The following is a 25,099-nucleotide window of genomic DNA, read 5'->3' as shown; positions in this document are numbered from 1 at the left end:
CGTATCCAGACCAAGGCATCCAAATTAAGAAAACATTTGGGCACATTTAAATCCTGCCAACCACCACTGCAGGTGGGCTTCAATCACCCATAACCTTTATGGTGACCAAATCAGGATTCCAGGTTTGTTCAGGTCCATATCAAGGGCAATCAGGATCTTGTTAAGTCTCTGAACACTCAGTTATCCTGGTGAGCAGGTGATGTGTCACGGAACTGCTTCCCAAGGAGCCGCATACACGGCAGAGGAAAAATTTTATAATTTCATATGAAAACAATCAAAGCATTTAAGCAAGCAGAAATATCTTAGCAGTAGATGAATAAATTGTGTAGAATAAACTACAGCACCAAGCATAAGATACAAAAGAAACCTTAATTTAGATGCTAATTAACCCAAATGTAAGAATTGCAGGGTTAATTAAGCAACATATCCCTCCCACAATTTTATCTGCTGCAGACACAGGTGAGATGAGAAAGATCTTACCATTTGATCAAATTAGCTACAAGCCACAGTGGAGACTTCTGATAAACATTTTTTGAAAGCATTTAATTATGAGCCCTAAGTAGGATGGATTCTGCATTGCTTTACATCCATTTTTATTACTGGACATGACATATCAAATGATCAAGAAAACAGTCCCTTCAACAGCTATGTAATAAACGCTTCTCCTGCAGCACAGTTGTTAAAACAAAACATACTTCTAATCAATTTAGTTCTAACCAGTAGGCAGCAAACTCATTAAGTTTAAATTAAATCCTTATTTCAAGCACAGAGTGTAACCACTCTTGGTACAGTGACTTGTTACATGGCAGTTCTCTTTTCAAGCTCTGCTCTAAGTTATCCTTTTCCTTGTCTGTGACACCACAGCAGCTACCTGAAAAGCAACATTCTCTGCTTAGACTCAGGCAATTAGTTTGTTGGTTAATGGGAAGAGAAGCCTTCATGTAGGTAAGATTCCTGACTTCTAGTCTAAGTTTATTCTTTGGGAACTGGGAGAATTCCATTACTATCTTCCTTATTTGAGCATTGATTCTGCAAGAACCATCAACATCTGCCTCACCCTGTAACATCTAAAGATCTTCCTTCCCTAACAAGCCAGCCTGCAAACAGAAGACTTGCTGTTGGGAGCAGACCTCGGGCACATCTTTCTAGCTGACAAGTCTCCATTCTCCATTTTTACCAACTCAGGAGTGCAAAGGTAAAGCAGCCAGGCAGGAAATCTTTCACATCTTGATGGCATCCAAAGGTGCACACTACGTTAAAACTCCCATGAAATAACTAATTAGAAAAACGGTTAGAAAAATATTGTAATTGCAGGCCTTTAGCCCCAGCTGATATCAGTGGGAATCAGGTAGCTCAATATTTTTAAAAAATAAGATCTAGAACCTAAATTGTTTTCTTCAGCTATTTAATTCCAGAGATTTAGCAAAAAAGGGCCCTGGCACAGAATTCAAATCACAGCTCATTGCTCATAAATAGCACTATTTTATCAGCAGAGTAAATCACATGAGGAAAAAATATCCTCATTAAGAATATTCAGAATGCTGCACAGGATTTTCAGATTAGCTGAACTTTGATATTTAAGCAGTAACTGCTGAATTTGGCTTATCAATACTTTACCAAATGACAGAGGCCCAGACTCAGGATGCATTGGGGATTAACAGAAAGTCGAAGAAAATACCTGATCTATTATGTACCAGGAAAATTTATAAGTTGCAAGCCAGCTCAGTGTCTCCAGTGCAAAAGCTATCTTGGTAGATAGGCCAGAACCCCAGTTTAAAAAAGCTACAGAAACAATAACTAATTCTCCAAACATTATCCTGAAAAAAAGCATAAAGTAGCATTTCTCCTTCATGGCTTCCAGGTCCAAATATTTAACAGGGTATTTTTGACCATGCCACTGTCCTGTACCAAAGCAGCCAAGATAGGGGAAAAAAAAAAAGATTGTATTTTCCAAATCTGCTCTATATTTTTCTAAGCTGTTTCTTAACCAGTCAGTTATCTTCATACATTTAAGCTGGAAAGTTCCTTAACATAACACTAGAAATTCTAGTTTAGTTTCCTGTGCTTTCTGGAAATACCATGTTCTGCAGAAAGCAAAGGAATCAAAAATATTTTCACTGCTGTCCCACGTGCCCAGGTGACCAAGAAGGCCAATGGCATCCTGGCCTGGATCAGGAACAGTGTGGCCAACAGGTGCAGGGAAGTGATTCTGCCCCTGTACTCAGCCTGGTGAGGCCTCACCTGGAGTGCTGTGTCCAGTTCTGGGCCCTCAGCTAAGGAAAGATGTTGAGGTCCTGGAGCAGGTCCAGAGAAGAGCAACGAGGCTGGGGAAGGGACTTGAACACAAATCCTATGAGGAGAGGCTGAGGGAGCTGGGGCTGTTCAGCCTGGAGAAGAGGAGGCTCAGGGGAGACCTCCTCACTCTCTGCAACTCCCTGAGAGGAGGGGGGAGCCAGGTGGGGGTTGGTCTCTTCTCCCAGGCAATCAGCAGTAGGACAAGAGGGCTCGGCCTTAAGCTGCGCCAGGGGAGGTTTAGGTTGGATATTAGGAAGAAATTCTTTCCAGAGAGGGTGCTCAGCCATTGGAATGGGCTGCCCAGGGAAGGGGTGGATTCTCTGTCCCTGGAGGTTTTTAAGATGAGGCTGGACGTGGCACTTAGTGCCATGGTCTAGCAACTGTGGTGGTAGAGGATCAAGGGTTGGACTTGATGATCTCAGAGGTCCTTTCCAACCCGTCTGATTCTATGATTCTATTCTATGATTCTATGAAGCAGTTGCTTCATTAGTGTGCCCTGAGCTTAAATCCTGAATCACTGCTGTCTCCAGAAAACAGCCTTATTTGAGAAGGTTTATGTTGCAGCTACTGGTTCCCAAAGTAACCCAGATTAATATCTTTTCAACTTAATGCTCAAACTACCAGAAAGTGTCCCACTTAAGCTCACTCCAGAAGAGTTAATGACAGAAAAACACTGAATTGAAAATTCTTATCTGTTTGATAAAAAAGCAGGGTAGAGAGATGTCTTACACCAGGGGCAAAAGGAGAATCAAGACATAGCAGACTATGCCATATTTTTCTGTCAGCACTTCAGAGCTTGCAAACATTTATCTACCCATTTTATAGGGCTCAGTCACTTCTCAGAGCTCTCTCATAAGCCAGCCACTTTAATGTTATCCAAATATTGAGCTTCCTACAAGTCAATAAAAACATTTATTGACTTAAAGATTCAGTCTATAAAAACACACAATTAGAGGACCTCTGTTATAAAAGAGTGACAAAGTAGGAAGAGAAACTGGCAGGTAATGGATTTGACATTAACTTAAAAAAAGTAATCCTCTGGCATCACTCTTCATAGCATGCACACTATGAAGCATAGTAGTTGTATTCACTGGAATAAAGCTTATCTAGTATTAAAATAGGTATAGAAAAATGTGCACTTACAAAGGCACACAAGGTTCTACTCTGCAAACGTTAGGAAGAAGTGGTCCTTGGGTCTTATTGGCATCCTCAAGTTGGTTCATCTAAACTGTTTATGATTATTCATTTGTTTATCATTCATATCACATACTGAGGTGACTCAGATGAAAACCCTCCTGGTCTATGTCAGCAGCAAGATTCTGCAGCTCTTGCAGTGGAGGGATGTCTAACAGACCCAATACCCATTTATGTTCCATCAATCACTTGTATATTTTTTCTGTCCATTTTTTTCCATTTCTGTTTTTAACACTATGAAGCTTGTTGCACGGTGCTCCTGGAAAAGGAGGGCTGGTGCTGCAGCAGAACTTCATTTTAGCCCAGCTGAAATTTGAAAGAACAAACCCCACATTACTCTCAGAAAGTGCTGCAGAACAATATCTTCCTGTAATGCACCAAGGAATCACACAGAGCTGAGAAGATGCTCCTAATGACAAAGAAAGTCTGCAACAGAGCACAAAAGGGAACCAATGTCTGCAAAAAATCGGTTTGGTTTTAGCTAGGGGTGAACACAAGTTTTTTCCCTACCATAAAAACCTAGTCCCACTACTAACTGGTCCTCTTAGTGGTCCTATCAGTATTTATTAAAGCAAAACGTTTTCCCTACAGTTGAAAGGGTCTCTACAAATAAACAAAACAAACCCTCTTCTCTTTAAAAACAAAAAATGAAGTTATCCCTCTCTGTTAAAGGACCATTTTTGTTCTGTGAAATCAATAATTAGCAGTAAGGCTGTATCTGATTGTTTCAAAAAGCCACAGATATGCCAACACGGTCACAAAAATGTAGAGAAGCGTTGTTTGTTCAAGTTTTATGGTCATTAGAAAACACCATCTTAGGGTGGATATTTAACTATGTGCTTTTGCTTTATCTAGTAATTTCAGATTTCTTTCCTTCCCAAAGCCACAGGTATTCATAAAAAATAATTTTAAGAAATATTTGGCAAATTTATAATGAATATGCACCAACAGTAATAAAGGAAAAACATTAATTGGTGTTTTGGAGTACTAGACAGCATGAACCTAGTCATGGAGAAAGCAGGAGTTAGTTGAGAATTAAAATCTTTCTAATTCACTTGTAATAGCTGCATAGCAGTTACTAAAACTTCATTTGCAATGTAGATTTCCATACCCACTGAGAAGCTGTATAGATTCTATATGCCAGCAGTAAAATCAATATAACATTCTGTAATGCACTGGCAGGGAATCACTTACTCTTCTTGCAAACGTAATTCATCAGGATTCTGACAGCTTCCAGGCACACAATGGATTCCATTAAAACAAGGATTCATGTTTTTCCTCCTCAGAGTACTTGAGATCTATCCACATTTAGCAAAAGCCCAATAATTACTCTTGCAGCCCAGGCCTGAGGAGGGGCAGGCCCTGAGCTCTGCTCTGTGGTGACCAGTGACAGGACCCAGGGAATGGCCTGAAGTTGTGGCAGGGCAGGCTCAGGTTGGATCTCAGGGAAATTTCTTCCCCCAGAGGGTGGTTGGGCACTGACTGGGCTCCCCAGGGCAGTGGGCACAGCCCCAAGGCTGCCAGAGCTCCAGGAGGGGTTGGCTGATCCTCTCAGGCACAGGGGGTGACTCCTGGGGATGGGCCTGTGCAGGGTCGGGAGTTGGACCTGATGATCCCTGTGGGTCCCTTCCAACTCTGCATATTCTGTGATTCTGTTCTGTCAAACTGGCTGCTTTTCGTGGAAGTGTCAGTGTTCATAATGAATCCTTTAATTGCCCACATAAATGGTCTAAGTTCTGCTGCAGAATCTTCAATATGAATGCAATACTCTCAATTATATAAAACATCAATCCTGTCTGTAGCTTTTTTTTTTTTTTCATAATTAAGTCAAATAGCTGCAGAGCCAAAGAACAAACAGTGCTTGTTTGGGTCAGGAGCCACTAGGTGAATGGTGGCACTATGGTAGTGAAATGAGAATGGGAAAATTAAGACCTTAAAAGGCCATAAAGCACACAGTTTTTTAAAAAAAGCCCAAATAGATTTCATCATCTGATAAGCTTGTGTTGTCAGTGTTTCATATGGAGCCAATGAAGTGTAAGGTAAAAAAATTACTACATAAAATAGCTACAAAAGAACTATAGCTTTATATTACTGGATATAAGCTTAATAATGATTCTTGGAAATTAATTTTATCAGTTATACACATGATTGAAATAGTTCCAGCATTATAATACTGATGAGATAATTAAAGTAATTAGAAACTACACCTTGAACAGTCAGTCAGTAAAAACACCTTGAATCATAATCAAAACCTTTTCTTTCCTAAAGGAAGAATCTTTTTTCCATATTGCAGATTTTTCATTGCCTGTTATTCATTTTCTTCAGACAGTGATTAGAATAAGCCTTGTCAGTGGTTGGAGAGAACACATTAGGAATGATTTTACATAGATAAGAAAAAAATCAATATCCCATTCCTGGCATTCAAAACCCTTTACATCTGACCTTTTACTCCCCAAACATGCTTTCCCTTGTTTCTCAGAAAAGCTCACTTTACAGGAACATCTGTCTTGGACAAGACATTTGCTCGTACACTTAGAATAAAGGTATGAATTTTATAATACAGAATACTACAAGCCAGTTTAACAGAATTCATTTGCTCTGGTCCTGGCAAAGGCTTAGTTACCGCTGCTGTAAATGAACTTCTGGAACACTCCTTTTCCAAGCATCATCTCCTTTTCTCACCAGTGTTACAAAGGCATGCAAGGAATACCATTTAAGACAACTTGGAAATTCTAATCTTTGAAAAATTCCAGGAGGAGTGCAGCAACTAAGACTGATTTAATGCAAGAGAAGACCAGGCTTTAATTCAGTTCTCAGATTAAATGCAGCTAATATTTCATGTTCTACTCTGAAGTTCAGAAAAATTCCATCTCCCTGTTTTTCAATTTTACCATTCCTTAAGATGTCAGCTTCTTGCATATTTTTAAAATTTATTTTTAATTTTTATTTCTGGTCAAGAAAAATAGTTTGCTAATACTTATACTATATTTGTGTACAGAGGTGCCAGCCAGATCACATCTTATTTACACTGAGCGCAAACACCCAATGTTTAATGAGCAGTTAAGGGAAAAATATATGTAAGGAGTTTTACTGTATTCAATTTGAGAGCACTGAACACATCCCAAATTCCAACCAATCTCTATTGAAAGGCTTAAAAGTTGGCCAAGATTTCTGTAAATAAAAGCCAAAGCCCAGAGAAAGTGAAAAAAAAAAAGCTGCTTCAGCAGCAGTTTGCCTTTTCTTGCCACAGATAACCATTTGACTGTGAAGCTGATATGATTTTGACAGTTCAAGTACAAATTTGCCTTGATTATTGATAACTGCCAGACACCAACAATTTTCCTGGCCCTTAAGACAAGTTTTTCCAAATTAGAATGCTGTATTAAGATCTCCTCCCATGAATCAATTATGGAAAATCACTACTTTAAAGTATTTTTCCTTGAACTTTCACATGTAAATGATTAAAACAAGGTCTTAGACATGTCCTTTCCAAGCATGTAAGGTTCCTACTAAGAAAAGTTAAACAAAATTGGTTTGCATTACATGGAACTTACTACAGGGAAGCTGAAATACTCCAGCAGAATTGCAGCCTGAACACAAGTGATTCAGAAGTGAGGCATATGAAGTCCGGTTCCTATCCCTGATAGTTTCTGTCTCAGCTTAAAATCATCATACCATATGTCAGCACAGTAAAAGCCATGTTCCTTAATTGAGGCAACTGTTTTTAAAACCATGGCATTCCAAGACTCCTGCCTTGGTTTTCTCCCATAAAACCCTCCGTGGGGCGGGGCCGGGCCGTGAGGGGCCGCGTGCGCAACCGCCGCTCGCGCGCGCCGTGAGGGCCCTCGGGCCGCGTGTTCGTCCGTCTGTCCGTCTGTCCGTCTGTCCGGCCGGGAGGAGCCTCCCCACCTTCCCACTCCCTGGGGCAAAGGGCTCCAAGGCTTGTGCCCTACGGGGCTCTTCTGGGCCTTGCTGTCCAGTCCCTCCGGGGTTGGGGCTTTCCTGCCCCGGGTCGCACCACAGCGCTGTTGTCCCGGGGGAGCTGTGTGGCTGCTGCGCCCTGAGGGGCCCGTGTCCCCACACTGGCCGCAGGTGTGAGGCGGGAAACTCTTCTGTAGCTATTGCAGACTTACCTCTGGTGGTGGGCTAGAGGAGTAGCAGCTGCATCGAGGCCCCTGCTAAGTTATCCCTGTGGGAGCGGGCAGGGCCGAGGTGAGGAGCGGCCTTTTCCTGTATTTGGAGGGAGTTCTGCAGTCCGTGGTGTGGTTTGGCTTGTGCTGGGGCAGATTGCAGTGTTCTCCTGTCTAGGGGATGGGAGGTGGCTGAGTAGATGGTATTTACTGTAACCTGAGCATCTTTATCGAAGGTAGTGTAACCATGAGCTGTGGCTGAAGCTCTGTACTGTCTGGCACTTTCCAAATACAGTGTTGATGCTTATCAGCTCTTCCAGTATAGTGCATTGGAAAGCAGTAAAATGTTTTACGATATCAATGTGATACATTTAATGTAAACGTGACTGTTGCTTCTTTCCAGTGGTAAAGAGGTGCTGTTTTGACTTAATTGCAGGTTTGAATCGTAGTTGGACCAGAGCTCCCAAGCTTGCCTTGCTCGGATCACGAGGAATAGCAGAAGACACTGCTGTCGTTGTGGCTAAAAGGGTAAGGTGCTCACAGGCTATTTCAGCCAATGCCCTCCAGAAAGGGAAGAAATAAAATTTTAAAGTAGCGATTAGAACTAAACCTAAGTGCTACTAAACGAATAGCACTCATCTAAACTACTTGAGGGCTAAAGGTAAGTTGGACAGTCTTCTGAAGTGCCTTTATTAAACATGTGAGTAAACGGACTAAACCACAGTTGCCACTGCGTGGTTTGGATGTATTCCAGTGTGTCACACAAATATGACATTTATATAGTTATGCTTATTATTGGGAGAGGGATTTTTCTGCTATTTTTTTGTACCTGTATGGACTCCATAAAGCACGTCTATTATTCTGCTGATGTGGTGACTAGATAAGGAGCTGGTCTGCATGTTTAATTCTTGCTCTTGCAAGCTGGTGAGTATGCTAGATCTAATAAACCGTGCATATAGCTCACTGATTTACTCATTTGGCTGTGGTTTTGCATGCATTTGTATAGTGTGCTAAACTGAAATTGCCCTACTGGATAATCCACATAGAAACATATCTTTTTGAAAATCAGTAGGAAATGTTGACCACTGCTACTTATCATTCTTGAAGGAGGTACTGAACGCTTCCAATCACATCAGTTGGGTGATTTTAATACCAGCATTAAGGGTATTAATATCAAATGATGTAGTTATGCTACTGCAAGCAATATGATCATTTGAGTTAATGCCAGGGAGATCTTTACTCCTTCCGCACCAAAGCGCATCGTAATCGTACCCAGAGCTATGCATCTTTTATATGTTCTAGTTCATGGGTATTCTGCCTGGAAAACTAATGGATATGGGTTTCTGCAGTGCAACTTGCATATTTCTGGCAAATTCTAATTTTCATAATGTAGAAATGTAAAGATAATAGGGTGTGTTTGGTAACGTTAGCAACTACATTCAGAATACAAAAATTACAATCTAAAACTGAGGTTAGAAAGAAATGGGTTGAAGGCAGTGGAAGGCAAGGTCTGCCATATCTGTAAGTGCATTACATTTTCAAATGTCTATGATTAGGAGTGTAGGAAAGCTCAGTCCAAAGCAGGTATGAGGAGCAAAAAGGCCAGATATACAGCCTGTGAGCTGTTTGGGTTTTTTGAATTATTGAATGACTACAGAATGTGTAAATGATTGTTAAATGTGCCAGAAAGGCGTGTGTGGTGCCTTAGCAAGGAAGAAATTTTCTACCTTTTTTATAATGCATTTGTGCAATTTTAGAAACTCAACTTGTAAATGTGCAGTGGAATAGTCTCAACATATTATAAACAGTGATTAGGTAACATCCCTTTGAAAAATGTAGTTTGTGTTGATTTAAAAGTCCTAGACATGTAGAAAATCCTGTGGTGATTTTTATGTGACAGCTATTATTTGGTGCTGTTGCACATAGAAGAACTATTTCTAGAACAGAGTTATTCTGATAACTGTGTTACACTCTACCCTATGAGCACTGGTTAAAAGATTGCGCTTCAGCACTACCTACAAATAATGAAACTTACACATGCAGCTTTTCGTAGTCAATTCTTTCCAGATTATGATGAATAATTTCAGCTTAACATTTAATAAAAGTAAAAAGCGCTTAACAGACCTTTCTTGTATGCCTTTGGTACGAGTGATGGAATTCAGTAATGCTTAAAGAAATTTCCTTTTTTTTTATTGTCACTTTATTAGCTGATATGAGAATTAATGGCAATTCAGCTGTGTAGTCTTAATGGCCTAATCATTAATTTGTATGGGAGTTACTCTAATAACAATTAGAGAGAGCTCATTTGTTATTAATGTGGGGGCAGTGAGCATGACTTTAAAATAATAATCCAATTAACATGCATTAAGTGGAAATTTTATAGTTACCCATAGCATGAGTGGCTGCTGCTGTAATTTGAAAATAGTATTTCATGGCATCAGGCAACAACCTCTCACAGGTCCTGCCGGGTCAGCCTGGCCTGTGTGGAGAACGGCCTGTGAGGCTGTCACCATAGCTGGAGGGTGGCCATGTGCTCTGCAGAAAGGCTGCCCGTACACCAACCCCCTGACGTGGTACGAGCAAGTGGTTTGCAGCCTCACGAGGTTCATCCTGTGCATCTGTATTTGTAATCTGGCTCCTGGTTTTGAAAGGTCCCGTGGAATGCCCTGTGTGTGGACCAATAACCTGAGATCGGGGTCTTTTAAAGAACAAGCCGATCAATCGTATCGGATGTCAGGAGCTAAGTGTGCTAAGCTGGCAGCAGGAAGGAGGAACCAGCACTGATTGCCCTCTGTGACAAGTTTCTGCAGTGCCTCTTGAGAGGCCACAGAGGCATTTACAGAGGGAAGCATAATCCCTCTAGGTATGAGATGTACGAAGTACTGATTAGGCAGGAGGGGAAAGTAATTGGTGAACTGGAAACTTTGTATTGATAATATGATAATACAAACTTCTAGGCTACTCACTCAGTGAAATAAAGGTGTAAAGGCAGGCTTACAGCTACATTTGCTGGCAGCCCAGCTCTAAGCTCTAGAGGTGACCATGCCTTTCAACATCCTGTGCTGTTACACATTAGTACAACACTGTTGACTAGGTGGGTAAGTTGCTGTTATAGTACAGAATATAGTTGAATTTCTCTTGCATCACTCCTGATTTTTGTTTTATTTAATTAAATGGGAAAAATAACTTTTATTTGGATGGAAAAAGGCTTTAAAATGAATTGTCTTTTTCCGAAATTGTGTCTTGTGATAGTTACAATTGTGAGAGCTCCTGCTGCCCCTGCTACCAGTGCTGCCTTAGGTGTAGATGCTGATGCTTTCAGCTGACTGTTCAAGGAAGGAAGGAGTGATGTACCTTTTGCATTACAGTAGATAACAGTCTGGAGTGACCATGTAGCCCATACCTTAACAGGAGACAGCCTTGTCTAAATCTAGACAAATCTAGAAGATCATTGTTTCCAGCAGTCACTGCTCTGTGACCAGATGTGTGCTGAATGCCATTGGTCAGGACACCTTTAGGCAGAAGAGGTCACAGCTGCTTCCTTTACTGATGATCCCGTGCTTTGTGTGAGCTGGGAGGAGAAAGGTTACTCTGTTAGTGTGGTTTGAGGTGTCTTGCAGTGACAAGTCCACCTGAAACACGGGGGTTTTTGCTATTACATTTGCCTCTGGCCTTTCCCAGTCCTGAAGGGTAAAGCAGAACATCGTGTTAGCACAGGACATCACACAGGGGTTGTGCAGTCTTATGGGAATTAAATAAATCTCTGAATGTGGGAGGCTTTCTGGGGAAGAGGCCATTCCTTGTTCTGGAGGAATGAAAGCAAAAGAGTATGGGACATTAGAAGACTACACTAACACTCCTACATATTTGGTAGAGTTGACCTATGGCAATACTATTTTTGATAAAGACTGGTGGTATTCAGGCTAATTGTGTCCCTGAAAATGAAATGCCTCTGGGAACTCTTGCTGTTTGCAGCATCCATACTGAAAAAGCATGATTTTAGCTAGATGGCTAAACTCTGGAGGAGCTAATAGAGGAAGAAATAATGCACAAGAGTCATGAATGTTGATCTGTATCTGGTGGAAACTGGTGTCTGAATCAAAAGAAAATGTACTGCCCTGAATCAGGCTGAAATTTTTACTTTTCCTGATAGAGATAAATATTCAGCCTTGATGCTTCTACTTTGTTATATGCTGCCTTTTTTTTTCCCCCAAGAAAAAGGCTAGAAATCAGAGCCTTAATATGTTAAAATTTCTTCAGCCTTTCTCATGGCTGTGAAAAAAAATAGTGAGGAATGGGTGCACAGGATGAAAACATAGGCAAGCAGGTTGTTAACCTAATTTTATCTGAGGCCAGTCAGGTCCTGCTTATCCTGATGACAAAAATATGCTTTGGTGTAGCATCTTTACAGTGAAACTACATTTTCCTGTATTTTACAACCTCCTCATATGCTGGAGAACATGATAGGGACTCCAGTAAGTTTGAACAGGGTGCTCTATTGGTAGTGGCTGAGCTAAGCCAGCTGCACTGTGGCATTGATAGCACAACATGGTGCAGCCTAAATTAATACTTATTTCTTGTACAATTTTGAACTGTTCTGAGTGTCTTGAATGGCTCAAGATTTTGTGCTAGTCAGCTTTCTTAATTTGGCAAGTACTTAGGAAGCAAAGATGACTGCAGATATTGTTGGCAGGTATTTAAGGTATAACTGCATTTAAGGTCTAAAGTGTATATTTTGAGGTGGACTGGATTTCCATGCCCTCTATGATATAAACAGTAGCTCTTCCCTGTATTGCCATGTCTGAGAAACAAATAATGATTACTCTGGATACTTTTCACTTTGCAAAGTCTAGTGAATGAAAACACCTTTATGTTAACCAAGGAAATCTGATGTGGTTGTACTTAGCTATAATGGTCAACCAATCCTTATCTCCTATGCTGTAGTGCTTTAGATTCCGTCGGAGGGATTTTGTGTGAGAAGTTTGAACATAAACGTGTGTTCTTATGTTAAGGTGGCACGTTAGTGCTGCTGTAATTTAGTGTGAACAGCTTTCTCTGACTTTAAGGACTTGTAATAGGAAGGACACTGCAAGTGAGGCAAAATAGCCATCCTGGAGTTCTGTACCAATACCCCAGGGAGCTTGTTCAAAGTGGTTTGACTGACTGCAGTGTGTGTATGTATAAAAAATAAAACTTGCAGAAAGGCAGCTTGAAAAATGGCAGTGAGAAGAATGACAAGTTCTAGACAAGTGACTTCTTACCCACTACAGAAATTACATTTGCTAACAAAATGTAGTTGTGTTACAAGGGCTGGCTTAAAGGCTGCTGGTGGTGTTCTGAAGGAAGCATGTCAAATTTGTAAAGCCTTCTCAACATACTTTGTGCTGAAAGCATATTGAACTGGGAACGTTCTACCAAGTTCTACATCGCCCCAAGGCAAGTGGATTATTGTTGAAGAAAGAGGAAATATTGACATAAGCTGAACAATAAGAGTCAAGAGGAGAGGTGGTCCCCAGGTGGACTGAAATATTTTAGCCCTGTGTCAAAATCCTTGGGTATTGAAAAAATTCAAAAATTGTAACTGTTTCATGTTTCTCGTTCAAGAGGTAAGTGGTGGTGTTCAAGTACCTTGTTGTTGACCTAGGAACAGTGTGACTTTGTTACCTATTCCCTTCTGTCTTTTAGATTTGAGAATAAAATAGAGAAGACTTTTTTCTACTTGGACTACTTCACTTCTGGAGAAAAGCACTTGAGAGTAGAGGCTCATCTGAATCAATCCCATGTGTTTTCTATTAGGCTGAATAGAGATACTGTATCCTGCTCAACTGAAAGAGATAAAAGTGCTGTTCCTCCTGTTGTATTTATCATACCTCTGTCATGCTCCATGAATGCAGTAGTGAAAATACTTTTGGTTCCTAGCTTATTAATATTTGCAGCAGCAGAAGCAAGTACATCTTGGAACTGTGTAACATTCCCAGAGGATTTTTAGGTAAAATTGTTGTGAGGGGAAGTACATTCTGTTCTACAGTAACCACCCATATCTCCTCCTCAAGTAATCTGTCATTTAATTTGCAGCTACATCGTTGCTATTACTTGCTAGAGATTAGGGAAAAATGAGAAAGAAGAGTTAGATGTAGGCCTTTCTTCTGTCCAGTGAGCCTTTGAAAATTGTGTGCAGTGTCCAAGTCAGGGTCAAGCTGCCTTTGCAAGCAATCATCCACATCCACCTCTTATGCAAATTCATAGCCTTAAGGTGAGGCTTTAGTGTCTTCGTGCTGACCCCTTGGGAAGCTTGTTTGTGACCCTCAGTTTTCACTGCTAGATTTAACATAGGAGCTGGAAAGTGTCCAGCTATACCAGTTTATGGCTGTTAACTGGTGATTTTGGTGATTCAGACCATGCTGATTCAGAGCGGTGTAAAAGACTGGCTTCTTTAGTCTGCACATCAGCACTGAATATGCAGAGATGGCATTTAGGCAGTCACGGAAGAGAAAAAAATCATGTAAGCCTTTGATATTCACAACCTTTTATGACAATACATTTCAGTGAAGTTATTAATAGTATCAAAAAGTGCTTTCTGAATTTTTAACCCTTCTGTGATAACAGATAAAATGAAATGCACACAGTAAAATTAGAAAAAACTAGTTGTACCTTGTTGAAGCTGTTGATGGTGTAAAATTCTCATATCCTTTTTTCCTTTGGGTGACATGTTTCTAGTCTCTAATCTAGCCTCATACAGGACTTGATACATATCTTTCATTCTTGTTGCCTTTCCTGTACTGGCTTAGTTCTGTTATACTCATTTTGGAATAAGGAGAACTGGAAAGGCTCAAGATAAGATTTACTCCATGAATTTATACAGAAAATGTTAATATGTCACTCTGTTCTCAGTCCTTTATTCCTCACAGCATTTTTCAGATCACTTCTGAATACTCTGAATAATGCATGTTCCAACACAGGTCCATCTGGGACCACACTAGTAAACTTCTTTTATCATGAAAAATTGCTTTCCTACCTACTTTGTTGTTTATCTTTTAGTGGGTTATTAATGCTTGAAGGCTGCTGCCTTTTATCTGCAACAGCTATACTTCTTTAAGAGCCTTTGAGATATCTTGACTCAACTCTTTGAAAATCTGAGTTTGCTTTTACCCTTGTCCACAGCTGTCCTACTCCTTCAAAAAAATCCCGATAAACTTTGTTTTCTTCCTTTGGCAGTGGTATGCCTCTTTTTACAAAGTTGTTTTAGCCAAGATATCTGATATAATACAGAATTACTATATAAAGTCTTATAATATTATGTCAGCATAGTAGGTGATTAGGTGGGGAGTGTTACCCTCAGAACTACATGAGTATCTGGTAAAAGCCTGTATAAGAGCAGCCAGAACTCAACTGCTCCTCTTTCCTTTTACCCTTTACCATTGTCATTTGCAGCTTTGGTTCTGCTAGCATCTTTACTTGGGACATCTGGATAGTCATGTCACACACTTTTTCCCTCCATCTGTGAGGCAGCTGAGCCATCCAGGAAGGTCTTTTCTGTGGGCTTCTCTGTAGTTGCCCAGGTTCTTGTCATCAGCCTTGCTGTAAACTTCCTGGGGTAGCCCCCAAAGAGCTTCTGAAAAACACAGTAATGCTCAACAAACACCTGCTTTCATAGTGGAATGTTCTATGCAAACTGAATAAACAACCAGAGGCAGAGGGTGTTAGAGAAAGTCTCATCTTGGGTGCTGTTACCAGAACATGGAGCCATGGGCAGTAGTTACACTTAGCCTTAGTAAAAATTACTGCCTTTATTGAGTGATGTACTCAGCTTGTCGGGTCAACAGAAACCCAAGACCTGAAAACTAGTCCCTCTTAGAAAGTAGTACCTAGTTGGATACCTAACCCTTTACAACTTGCTGTTTTAAGCTGGCTGTTGATGAATGGATCTAATCCTCAAAGGCATCAGGCTTCAGTTAGAAGTTTAAATTCAGTCTAAATGTCTGGCTGGGTAAGATAACTGGATGCAGAAAGCAAGGTATTTGAGGCTCACTTTCAAAGGGGTGCGAGGTCTTTGAGGCTTGTTTTCAAATGCTTGTAACTCAGACTTATAGCTCTGCGGGTTTTTATCCGTTAGCTCATCACTTTCTGGTGGTACTGGCCTAGTAGTATATGTAGTTCCTTGTCAGATTTCCCATGTGAATCATGTCTTGATATTTTTGTTTCCCTGGAGACTCCAAAGGTTGACTCTGTCCTTATCTGCTTTGGGTTGGATGAGTCTTGTTTACTGATCAAATTCTTTCTAGTGGCCTCACCTTGGATATTGTGGCAGTTTTGGGCACCCCAATGTAAGAAAGATACTGAGCCATTAGAGAGTGTCCAAAGGAGGCAACAAAGATGGGGAAGGGGCTTGATTTAAAGCCGTGTGAGGAGTGGCTGAGGGCACTTGGTGTGTTCAGCTGGAGAAGAGGAGACTGAGGGGAGACCTCACTGCAGTTACAACTTCCTCATGAGGGGCAGAGGAGGGGCAGGGACTGAGCTCTGCTGTGGGGGGACCAGGGACAGGACCTGAGGGAATGGCCTGAAGTTGTGTCAGGGCAGGGTTAGGTTGGATATTAGGAAAAGTTTCTTCCCCCGGAGGGTATTTGGGCACTGACCGGGCTCCCCAGGGCAGTGGGCACAGCACCAAGGCTGACAGAACTCAAGGAGTGTTTGGATGATCCTCTCAGGCACATGGTGTGTCTCTTGGGGATGGTCCTGTGCAGGGCTCAGGATTGGACTTGATAATTCTTAGGAGTCCCTTCCAACTCAGCATATTCTGGGATTTTGTAATTGCTAAAACACCTTCAGATCCTGAGTCTGATCATTCTTCCCTAAGAGACAGCAGCCAGAGGACTGAGCTTTCCTGCTTGCTATATTTCACAAATGTTCTGTCATATCTCTGGCCAGAGCTCTGATTGCTTCCCTTACTCATCTCATGAGGATGTATCACACTGTGACATCACCTTGTCACATAAACTTCATCAAATACAGAACAGCTGGATGTCAATCTTTAAGGTCTTTTGGATTCTCAGCAAATACTCGTATCTACCCAGGAGATATATTATTATTTCAAAACCAGACCTTTAGTTGAAAGTAAGTCATATTATACCTTCTGGTTAAGGAGGTTTTCTTGAGTGTGTTTTGCAGTGAATATTGATGTTGGCAGATGTTTATCTATAAGAGAATTGATAAAACATCTTTTCAGAAGAAAAAGTGATTTGCTTACGTGCAAGACCAGCATGTTCATTTGCCCTTGGAGGCAAATAAGGAACCAACCTCTTTGATACAGAGTTATTTTTGTCTTCCTCTGAACATTGCTTATCATGCATTATGCATGTTTTTTTTTAAAACGCTGTCAGCAGATACAACCAGCCATTAACCTCAAGTACTTCCTATTTAAAGATAGCACCTGTAGTCAGTTCATTCAATTGTGTGGGACAGAGGCCTTAGGTCACTTGCTGATGATGGCAGAGACCTGATCCTGAAATGGTATGTCAGCGTTTTGCATCCTGTTCTGTTTGGGAGAGCACAGCTCCATATATCTGGAATCTGCTTTAGTCAGATCTTCCTGTTCTCTGGACTGCAGTGAGTTTTTTCAATATTGCCTTTTTGTGTTACAAAGATAGGAAGATGGGACTTGTTTATAAAGCAGTAGATCAAGAGGTGGTGGGAATAGATGTGCACCCCTGGGGCAGAGTGCCCTCGGCAGAGAGGGAATAGTGCTCCTGATTAATGTAGCATATTTGCCACTGGACAATGGAAGCATCCTCAGAGCATGCAGCCAAAGTTCAGCTGGAGTTGAAGTTGGCCAGAAATGTGGGGGACAATAAAGAGTTTTTTCAAATGTATTAATGGCAACAGGCAGCATAGTAATAGCATTGGCCCATTCCAGGATGAGGATGGTCACCTCACAAACAGGGACAGAGACAAGGCAGAGGGGTTTGATGCTTCTTTGCCTCTGTCTCCAACACGGCTGACAGACCAAGGGGGTCTCAGTGCCCTGAGCTGGAGGACCATGACTGTGAGAATGAGCAACTCCCAGTCCACCCTGAACTTGTGCAGGATCTGCTGCAGCTGGATCCCTACAAATCTGTGGGGCCTGATAGGATTCATCCAGGAATCCTCAAAGAGCTGCTGATGTCATCACAAAACCTCTCTTGATGATTTTTGAGCGGTTTTGGGAATCTAGGAAGGTCCCAGCTGACTGGAAGCTGGGAAATGTTGTCCCAATTTTCAAGAAGGGCAAGAAGGAGGACCCTGGAAACTACAGGCCTGTCAGTCTCACTTCAGTGCCTGGTGAAATTCTGGAGAAGATTATTCTGGGAAGCATTGAAAAACACCTGAAAGACAACGCAGTCATTGGTCACAGCCAGCTTGGCTTCAGGAGAAGTTTATCCAGCCTGATTTCCTTTCATGACAAGGTAACCCACCTGGTTGATCAAGGGAAGCCAGTTGATGTAATCTTTTTGGATTTCAGTAAATCTTTCGATCCTGTCTCTCCCAGGATCCTTCTGGACAAAGTGTCCAGCCCACAGCTGGATAAACACATCCTGTGCTGGGTGAGCAATTGGCTCACGGGTTGAGCACAGAGGGTAACACTGGTGACCTGTCACTAGAGGGGCTCTGCAGGGCCTGTGCTCTTCAACATCTTCATAAATGACTTGGACACAGGACTGGCAGGAACAATGAGCACGTTTTCAGGTGACACAAAGTGACAGGGGTGGTCCTATGCAAGGCCAGGAGTTGAACTCGGTGATCCTTGTGGGTCCCTTCCAACTCAGCAGATTCTGTGACCTCTGCAGGCTAGGCCAGATCTGTGTTGAGCCCTTGTGTCCTGCTGTGTGAAGCTAATAGGCTGTGTAGCTGGTTGAATATTTTTTTAACGTAGAAAAGCTTAGGCCACTTTTATTTAGAAAGATTTGCTGGGAGACTGATACCACATTACTGACTCACTGTGAGAGAGGATGGTGGGACAGACAAGAAGGCGTGAGCAGCAAGGGAACGTCATCTGCCTGAGCATTTGTTGCCTAGATTTTGAAAATACTGTTAGTTCCAATTAGAGCCATCTATTCAAATTTGTTCCTCAGTATTCTGTTTTGCCTTGTGTTAACTACATTCATGGTGTAGACTGACAAGATGTTTAGCGGTCCTGGCAGAATTATGGTTGACTGATGTAAACATTTCCTGCCAGCATATGTTGAATAGCTTACATTTGTCAAAGTCAATTCATCCTGGTCTCTTCCTGTCTGGATCAGTACCAAAGCAGAGTCTGTACTTGCAGGAGTGAACAGCTAGTCAATCTGTGAGAACTCTGTTATTCACTGTATCTCCTGAACTGTATTTGCTGCTGCTTTGTTGAAATACTCATTCATTAATTTGGAGGGAGAAGACTCCCTCCTGCTAAAATTTAGAACTGTTTAGAATAATTCTGGGATTTTGGAGTTTCACTTGGTACGATTTTTGGCAGGTGAGCAGTGTCTGGCTTGTTTGGTGCCTCTCTACCTTGTACCAGCTGGAGCTTGACCCAATGAGTAACAGACATCTGTGCAGAAATTGTACTCCAAACTGCTTATGTAAAATTTCAGAGGGATGAAGCAGTTTTGTCTTTACAGCTATTGTACCTACACATCTGAAATGTGAACAGGCCTTTAATGTGTTGGAGAGTGGATGTTTTGGTAAATTCATTTTTAGACAGTATAACCTGTAATTCCTACCAGCCGAGATCAGAACTCGACCATATCTAGAGTTCGTCTTGAGGGAAAACACGTTCTGAAGCGGCTGATAGTTCATTTCTAAGATAACATACTTTGAGTCTTCCCTGTGTGAAGTGGATGCTATTTTATTTGCATTCAGTACAGCATTTGCTGTTACTTCCAGGATTGACTTTAACTCAGTGCATGTATGTTGTGGCCTATCAAAATCGTGTCATACAGACAGGAAGAGCTGTAGTGCCCCGTGGTCCTCATGGCTGTGTGTGAGTTTCTCAGGTCTTCCTGAGGCCCTCAGCCTTTCAGGACAGGCTGCAGCCAGCCTGTGCTCTGACAAAAGATCAGTGAAAAGAATTTAATCTCAAAACAAGCTTTCTGTCAAAAAGTATTTTCCCTGATGCTACTTGTAGAATCACCTTTACACAAGTGGATGTATAATGAGAGTAGGCTCCTTTGTCACTGTTTAGCATCTGCTACATTTTTCCTACCAACCTGGGTGGATACTGTAGCATCTGCTTACATGAGTTAGCAAAAGATTACAAGTTTGCTTGGAAAATTGTATTCCAAATACTAATGCTGTAGTTAGTGTTCTGCTTCCCCCTCAATTTGTTAAAACTGTAACAGGAAAATTTAAAACTACCTTCTCTTGCAGTGGAAGTTGCTTTTTTCTGAATGATGGATATAAGTGTAGCTAGCACTTTCTGGCTCCAGCATGCCTAATTCATCTTGGGATTTGCAGAAACATGGTACTCAAGCATACAGACCACTTTACTACTTGCTTTCCCCCAGTTCTGCCATCAGAGGAATTGAAAGTGTACTCTGATCAAGCCCATTAAAGACAGACTTTCCTGCTGATGTTTGCTGAAATGCCCCTGCATTTCACGAGTTGACAGTGGCCTGGTAGTGGCCTATCTCTGAGACAGAGAGGCAGGATTGAAGGTACTGGACTAGAGTGTTGCCAGGCAGCTGTGACTTTGCACAGCATGACCAGACAGAGATCCTCAGCTGCAGGACCATGTCCTTGCACGGGCAATGGATAGGAATGCTCATATCCTTGGTGTTGTGGGTTTGCCTTAGCCAGCAACTAAGTACCACAGAGCTGCTCACTCGCTCTCCCTCCATGGGATGGAGAGGAGAACTGGAAACAGGGTAAAATCTGGGGGTTGAAACAGGAACAGTTTAATAATTGAAATAAAGTAAATATACTGCTACTACTAATAATGATAACTGTAATGAAAAAGAGAGAGAGGAGAATAAAACACAAGAAGAATAAGTGATGCACAATACAAATGCTTACCACCCACTGATGGATGCCCAGCCTGTCCCTGAGCTGCAATTCACTCCTGGCCAAGCCCCCTCGGCTCACATGCTGAGCATGAGTTCTGTGGGATGGAATATCCCTTCGGGCAGTTCAGGTCACCTGTCCTGTCTGTGCTCTCACCAGCTCCCTGTGCACCTCCTCTCTGGCAGAGCATGGGAAACTGAGGAGTCCTTGACTCCGGGTAAGCAGTACTTAGCAACAGCCAAAACAGCAGTGTCTTGTCAACATTATTCTCAACATTACTCTCATACTAAATCCAAAAACCACAGCACTGTACCAGCTACTAAGAAAACGCTAATTCTACCCTAAGTGTCCCAAATCAGGACACTTAATCAAGCGATACAGCTACATGGGATGGAAAGGAGGCCTGGTATTTATTTCCCTCTGTAAAACCAAGTTGAAATATGCAAAAAAATTATTAAGAACAGTAGAATTGGCTGTAGGCATGGAGTCACATTTATCTCTTTCACTCGTGGAAAAAGCTTATTGATTGTGATAAGTTACTGATCTTACATGAATTGAAGAAGCATTTCCCCTGTTGCTGGAGAGCAGTGATGTTTATTTTCAGGACAAGGAAACTTGACCATGGGCAGAAATTAGTGCTGTGCCATTGGCCCTTTATCTTCATCATGAATAATTATCTGGTACTGCCTGTGTAGGAAAGAAGGCTGTGTATTTTTTTCTCACTGGATCCAACATAATGTAGTTCTGATATTGTACCGTGTCAGCCAGCACATCCTCCTGTCCCACAGCAGCAAATGTTGTCTTATTACAGCCCACTGAAAGTGCCATTTGGGCATGTAGTGAGCCTGGGACAGCTGTGCTGTTGGTGAAAACAACTCAGTTCAGCACCAGGGTTACTGTCACTGTGTATGGCTACACACTGAGGGAGATAGAAAACACCTTATTGGGCTGGAGGTCTGCTGGAATAAACACAGAGCGTTTTGCTAAATGATCCAAGTGATCTGGTGAGTTACTGGGATGGGAACATCTCTCACCATACCATTTTTCAATGAAAACTTAGGGAAAGAGTTGATTCGATGACTGAATCTAAGTGATACTTTTAAAGTAGCGTGGAAAGAATTAGTGCAGTTGTATTAAGATCTGAGATTCTCATCTTGAATGTAGTGTATAAGTTTTGGTCAACTATTTCCAAGAGTTCAGGTAGAGTAAGAATAAATGAGGAGAAAAGCTGTTAAGCTACTCTAGGAAACAGATCCAATTAATGAAGAGAAGCTAGTCTTGTTGGGAATATTTAGTTTAGTGCAATGAATGCTGGATTGTGGACTGTAAACTGTTAGGAATGACTCTGGGAATGGAAGAGAATGAAGGGACCTGGAAAGAGATGGCCCAAGAGCATGTGGGTGCAAACAAGTGTGAAGAGGCATCTGTTGCCAAATTAGAAGACTTCTGCCTAACAGTTGGTTGACTTTGGAACACTTTTTCCATAGCAAGTGGCACAAAACCAGCTGGTTGTAGTATGAAACAGTTGGAGAAGCAGCTGTGTTTTGTGGTTGCCTGAAACAAGAGGACGAGTGATCCAGGAGGCACTTGTAGTAGTTTCCCTTTATCAGTGGCTCTTTGCTAGGAGTTTGACTTCATTAGGTTAAAAGTTGTGGCTGTTGTCTGGACTAAAGTTATTTTTGTTGTATAAGCAGTAAAAGATGGAATAGTTTAGTGTATTTTCTAGCAAGCATAATATTAAACATACAGGGAGACTGATACCCTGTTTTAGCCAGGCTTAATATCTCTCTCTAATACTGCCAAAAAAGCTACTTTAGTAGTTGCATTGTACTTTTCTTTTAGAAGGATGAGCTTGAAGGTTTGTTCTGTTCCCCCTAAATTCTTTACAGTAGAAATGAACCTAAGGAGGTTCATTCTTCTGCTTTCAGGATGGAAATAAGGACCAGAGAAGGGTGGTCTGGCAGGTGTACTGAGCACTCACCTGATATTATGTTGATCTGCTTTTGTGAGCAAGAGGCCCTTGAAGCCCAATAGAATCCCAGTTCAAGCAGCAGCTGCTCCTCTTGTTTCTGTAGGATCTGCTAGATCCTAGGCTGTGCTGATGCAGTAATAAAAGATGGACTTGACTAACCCTTGCTTGTCTAATTACCTTCTGGGTTTGTGTGCTCATCCCAGGTTTGTATGCTCATGCTTCAGACCCAGGAAGCACAACAGTTCCTGCCTACTCTGAGTCTGATTTTAGTGGGTTTGGACCTCTCATATCTGCTCAGACTGCATGGAATGTGCTGGTATTTTGCCACTTCTTTCCTGCACAGATCATGTTGAAATATTTCAATGATCCATTGTAAATACCTTGCAGAATTTTTTCCTCTACTCACAGATTGTCTTCCTTCATTAATCATTGTAGTTAACTTGTATTTGCCTTGCTATTTCATGTACTGTCAAATACAGATATGCTATATGCCCTCTTTAGCCATGTGTTAAGGATATTTTCTAAAACAACTCTTAGTTTTAGTCTGTACACTCTGATAGCTGTGACAAAGCTTGCTGTAGAGCAACTAATACCTGTGAAGGAGGTCAGAAATTCAGGGTTCAAATTGAGATTTCTTCATCACCATAAGCTTTCTTTCAACATGTAGGTCAAACTGCCTCCAGAATTGCATCAACACCCTGTGCTTACACCCTGACACCGTTCTTAAACTTTCATGATCATTGAGCCTTCCACCATTCTCAGCTCTGCCTTCCTGTGTCCTCAGTCACTGACTGTTTGGGTGACAACAGGTGTATAACTTCCCTGAAATAAGACCTCTATTAGTTTTAGTAATTGTGCTTTTATGATATATGTTATTAGCCTTGTCACCTGTCTTCTAGATAAGCCAGTCTGTCAGTAATTTATTAGACTGAAGGAGTGGAGCATCTTTAATAAGATCTTACTTTACCTGGATCAAAGCCAGGGAAAGCATTAACTCATCTACTTTGATCTCTACCACATCAATTCAAATAACTTAATGAAATTATTGGGCTTTCTTATAGTCAGCAGCTTTTTTTGTGTACTACAGTTTAATCCTGTCCCAAAAATACGCATTTTGACCATTTGGAAAAGTGCTTAGAAATTTTCATAGGTGAGAACTGTCCAGTGTTTCATAGTGACCCCTCATATCACCAACAAGTTGATCAGACAATTCTATTGTTTTGATGAGCTTGCTGTTTTGGTTTAATTTTTTATTACAAGTACTTCTGCACTCTTCCCTTTCAGAAGGGACAACACGATGGCTCTAGCTGAACACTGGAGGTGCTTTCATAATACAAAGCTTAGCTTCAGGGAGAAATCTGAGCAGTTAGCTCTGGGTAAGAAGACAGCACATCCAAAACCCAGTCATTGTTCCTAGGATATGTATGGGATCCCTGAAGGGCCTGTGTTGTGTGGCAAATTACAGAGCTCTGAAGCTGCCTAATCTTCTGTAGTTTTGCTGTAATGAGATGAAATGGGAAGGGCATAGTTATTAGATGATACCTCAACTACAGCAACAAATAATCAAGGAATGAGGATTGCACAGCAGATGAGTGGAATATTCTCACTTTGATATCAGACCTGGTACTATTATGTAACTGTAGCAACTATTTTTAGGGTCCAGGCCATTTCTACCCTTCCCCTTGAAAGGCTAAGCCTTAGTACACTTATCAGGTGCACTTCCCAGTTTGCACACAGGTTATATGAAAGCCTATGCAAAATTTGAACACTTGAAATATCTTGTGATTCATCAGTAAAATGCTTCCTGCTCTAATCCCTCGGTTTTATCCTAGGCCTGCAGATCAAATCTGCAGCAGATATCCAAGGAGTGTTTTGTTTAAACGACCTGGGCTATACCTAGACTAAGGAAACTAGTTAGTTCCCTATGTGTGCTGAACATGAGATAGATTCAGGTATGCTAACTTCCTTTTCAGCTGGGGTGTTTCTGGCAGCAGTTGGAGCAAAGCTCAAATTGTGTTCAAGTACGTGCATGATTCTGTTATTAGCTGTCAAATTACTAGAAACACTTCTGTGGTAAATCTGATTAGCTGAAATTAGACTGGCTTCACAGCACGAGGTCCAAACCTCCTCTTTCAGAAAATAGTTGTGACTTGAGGGATGATTTGGGAAACACACTATGCTGTGGTAATTAATTGCATATGGTTAAGCATTTCTGATGCAGCAGACCTAATCAGCTCTGACTAAATGAAGAATCTTGGAAAAATCTACTTGCATCAGGAGTGTTATTCTTTAGGTATGTGAAATGTAATTGTGCTGAATCAGGAATGCTGTGCTACAGAAAGTAAATTTAGTCTTACTGTACAGAATGAAGCAAGGACATGGAAACCTCAGGGTATTTTGTTGTTGGATTCCAAATTTTGGATATGAGAAAAAGAAAACTGCTAGGTTTAAACAAAAACCTTGGGCTGACAGAGACTGGGAAAAAACCTCCATCTAG

General features: G+C 41.4%; 1 long non-coding RNA gene across 2 annotated transcripts; it reads left to right on the top strand.

The window, feature by feature from the left end:
* The first annotated feature begins 916 nt into the window (after positions 1–916).
* Positions 917–8,146, top strand: LOC108507176. Of its 2 annotated transcripts, none has more exons than XR_001878019.1 (3): positions 917–945; positions 1,097–1,195; positions 8,056–8,146. It is a non-coding gene; the product is annotated as an uncharacterized LOC108507176 (long non-coding RNA). The 2 variants fall into 2 exon arrangements; XR_001878020.1 differs by having other exon boundaries at positions 923–945; positions 1,093–1,195.
* Positions 8,147–25,099: the final 16,953 nt, after the last annotated feature.

Source organism: Lepidothrix coronata, unplaced genomic scaffold, assembly GCF_001604755.1.
Source record: "Lepidothrix coronata isolate B3197 unplaced genomic scaffold, Lepidothrix_coronata-1.0 Scaffold243, whole genome shotgun sequence".
NCBI classification, from domain to species: domain Eukaryota; kingdom Metazoa; phylum Chordata; class Aves; order Passeriformes; family Pipridae; genus Lepidothrix; species Lepidothrix coronata.
This window is presented reverse-complemented; position numbering and strand designations above follow the sequence as displayed.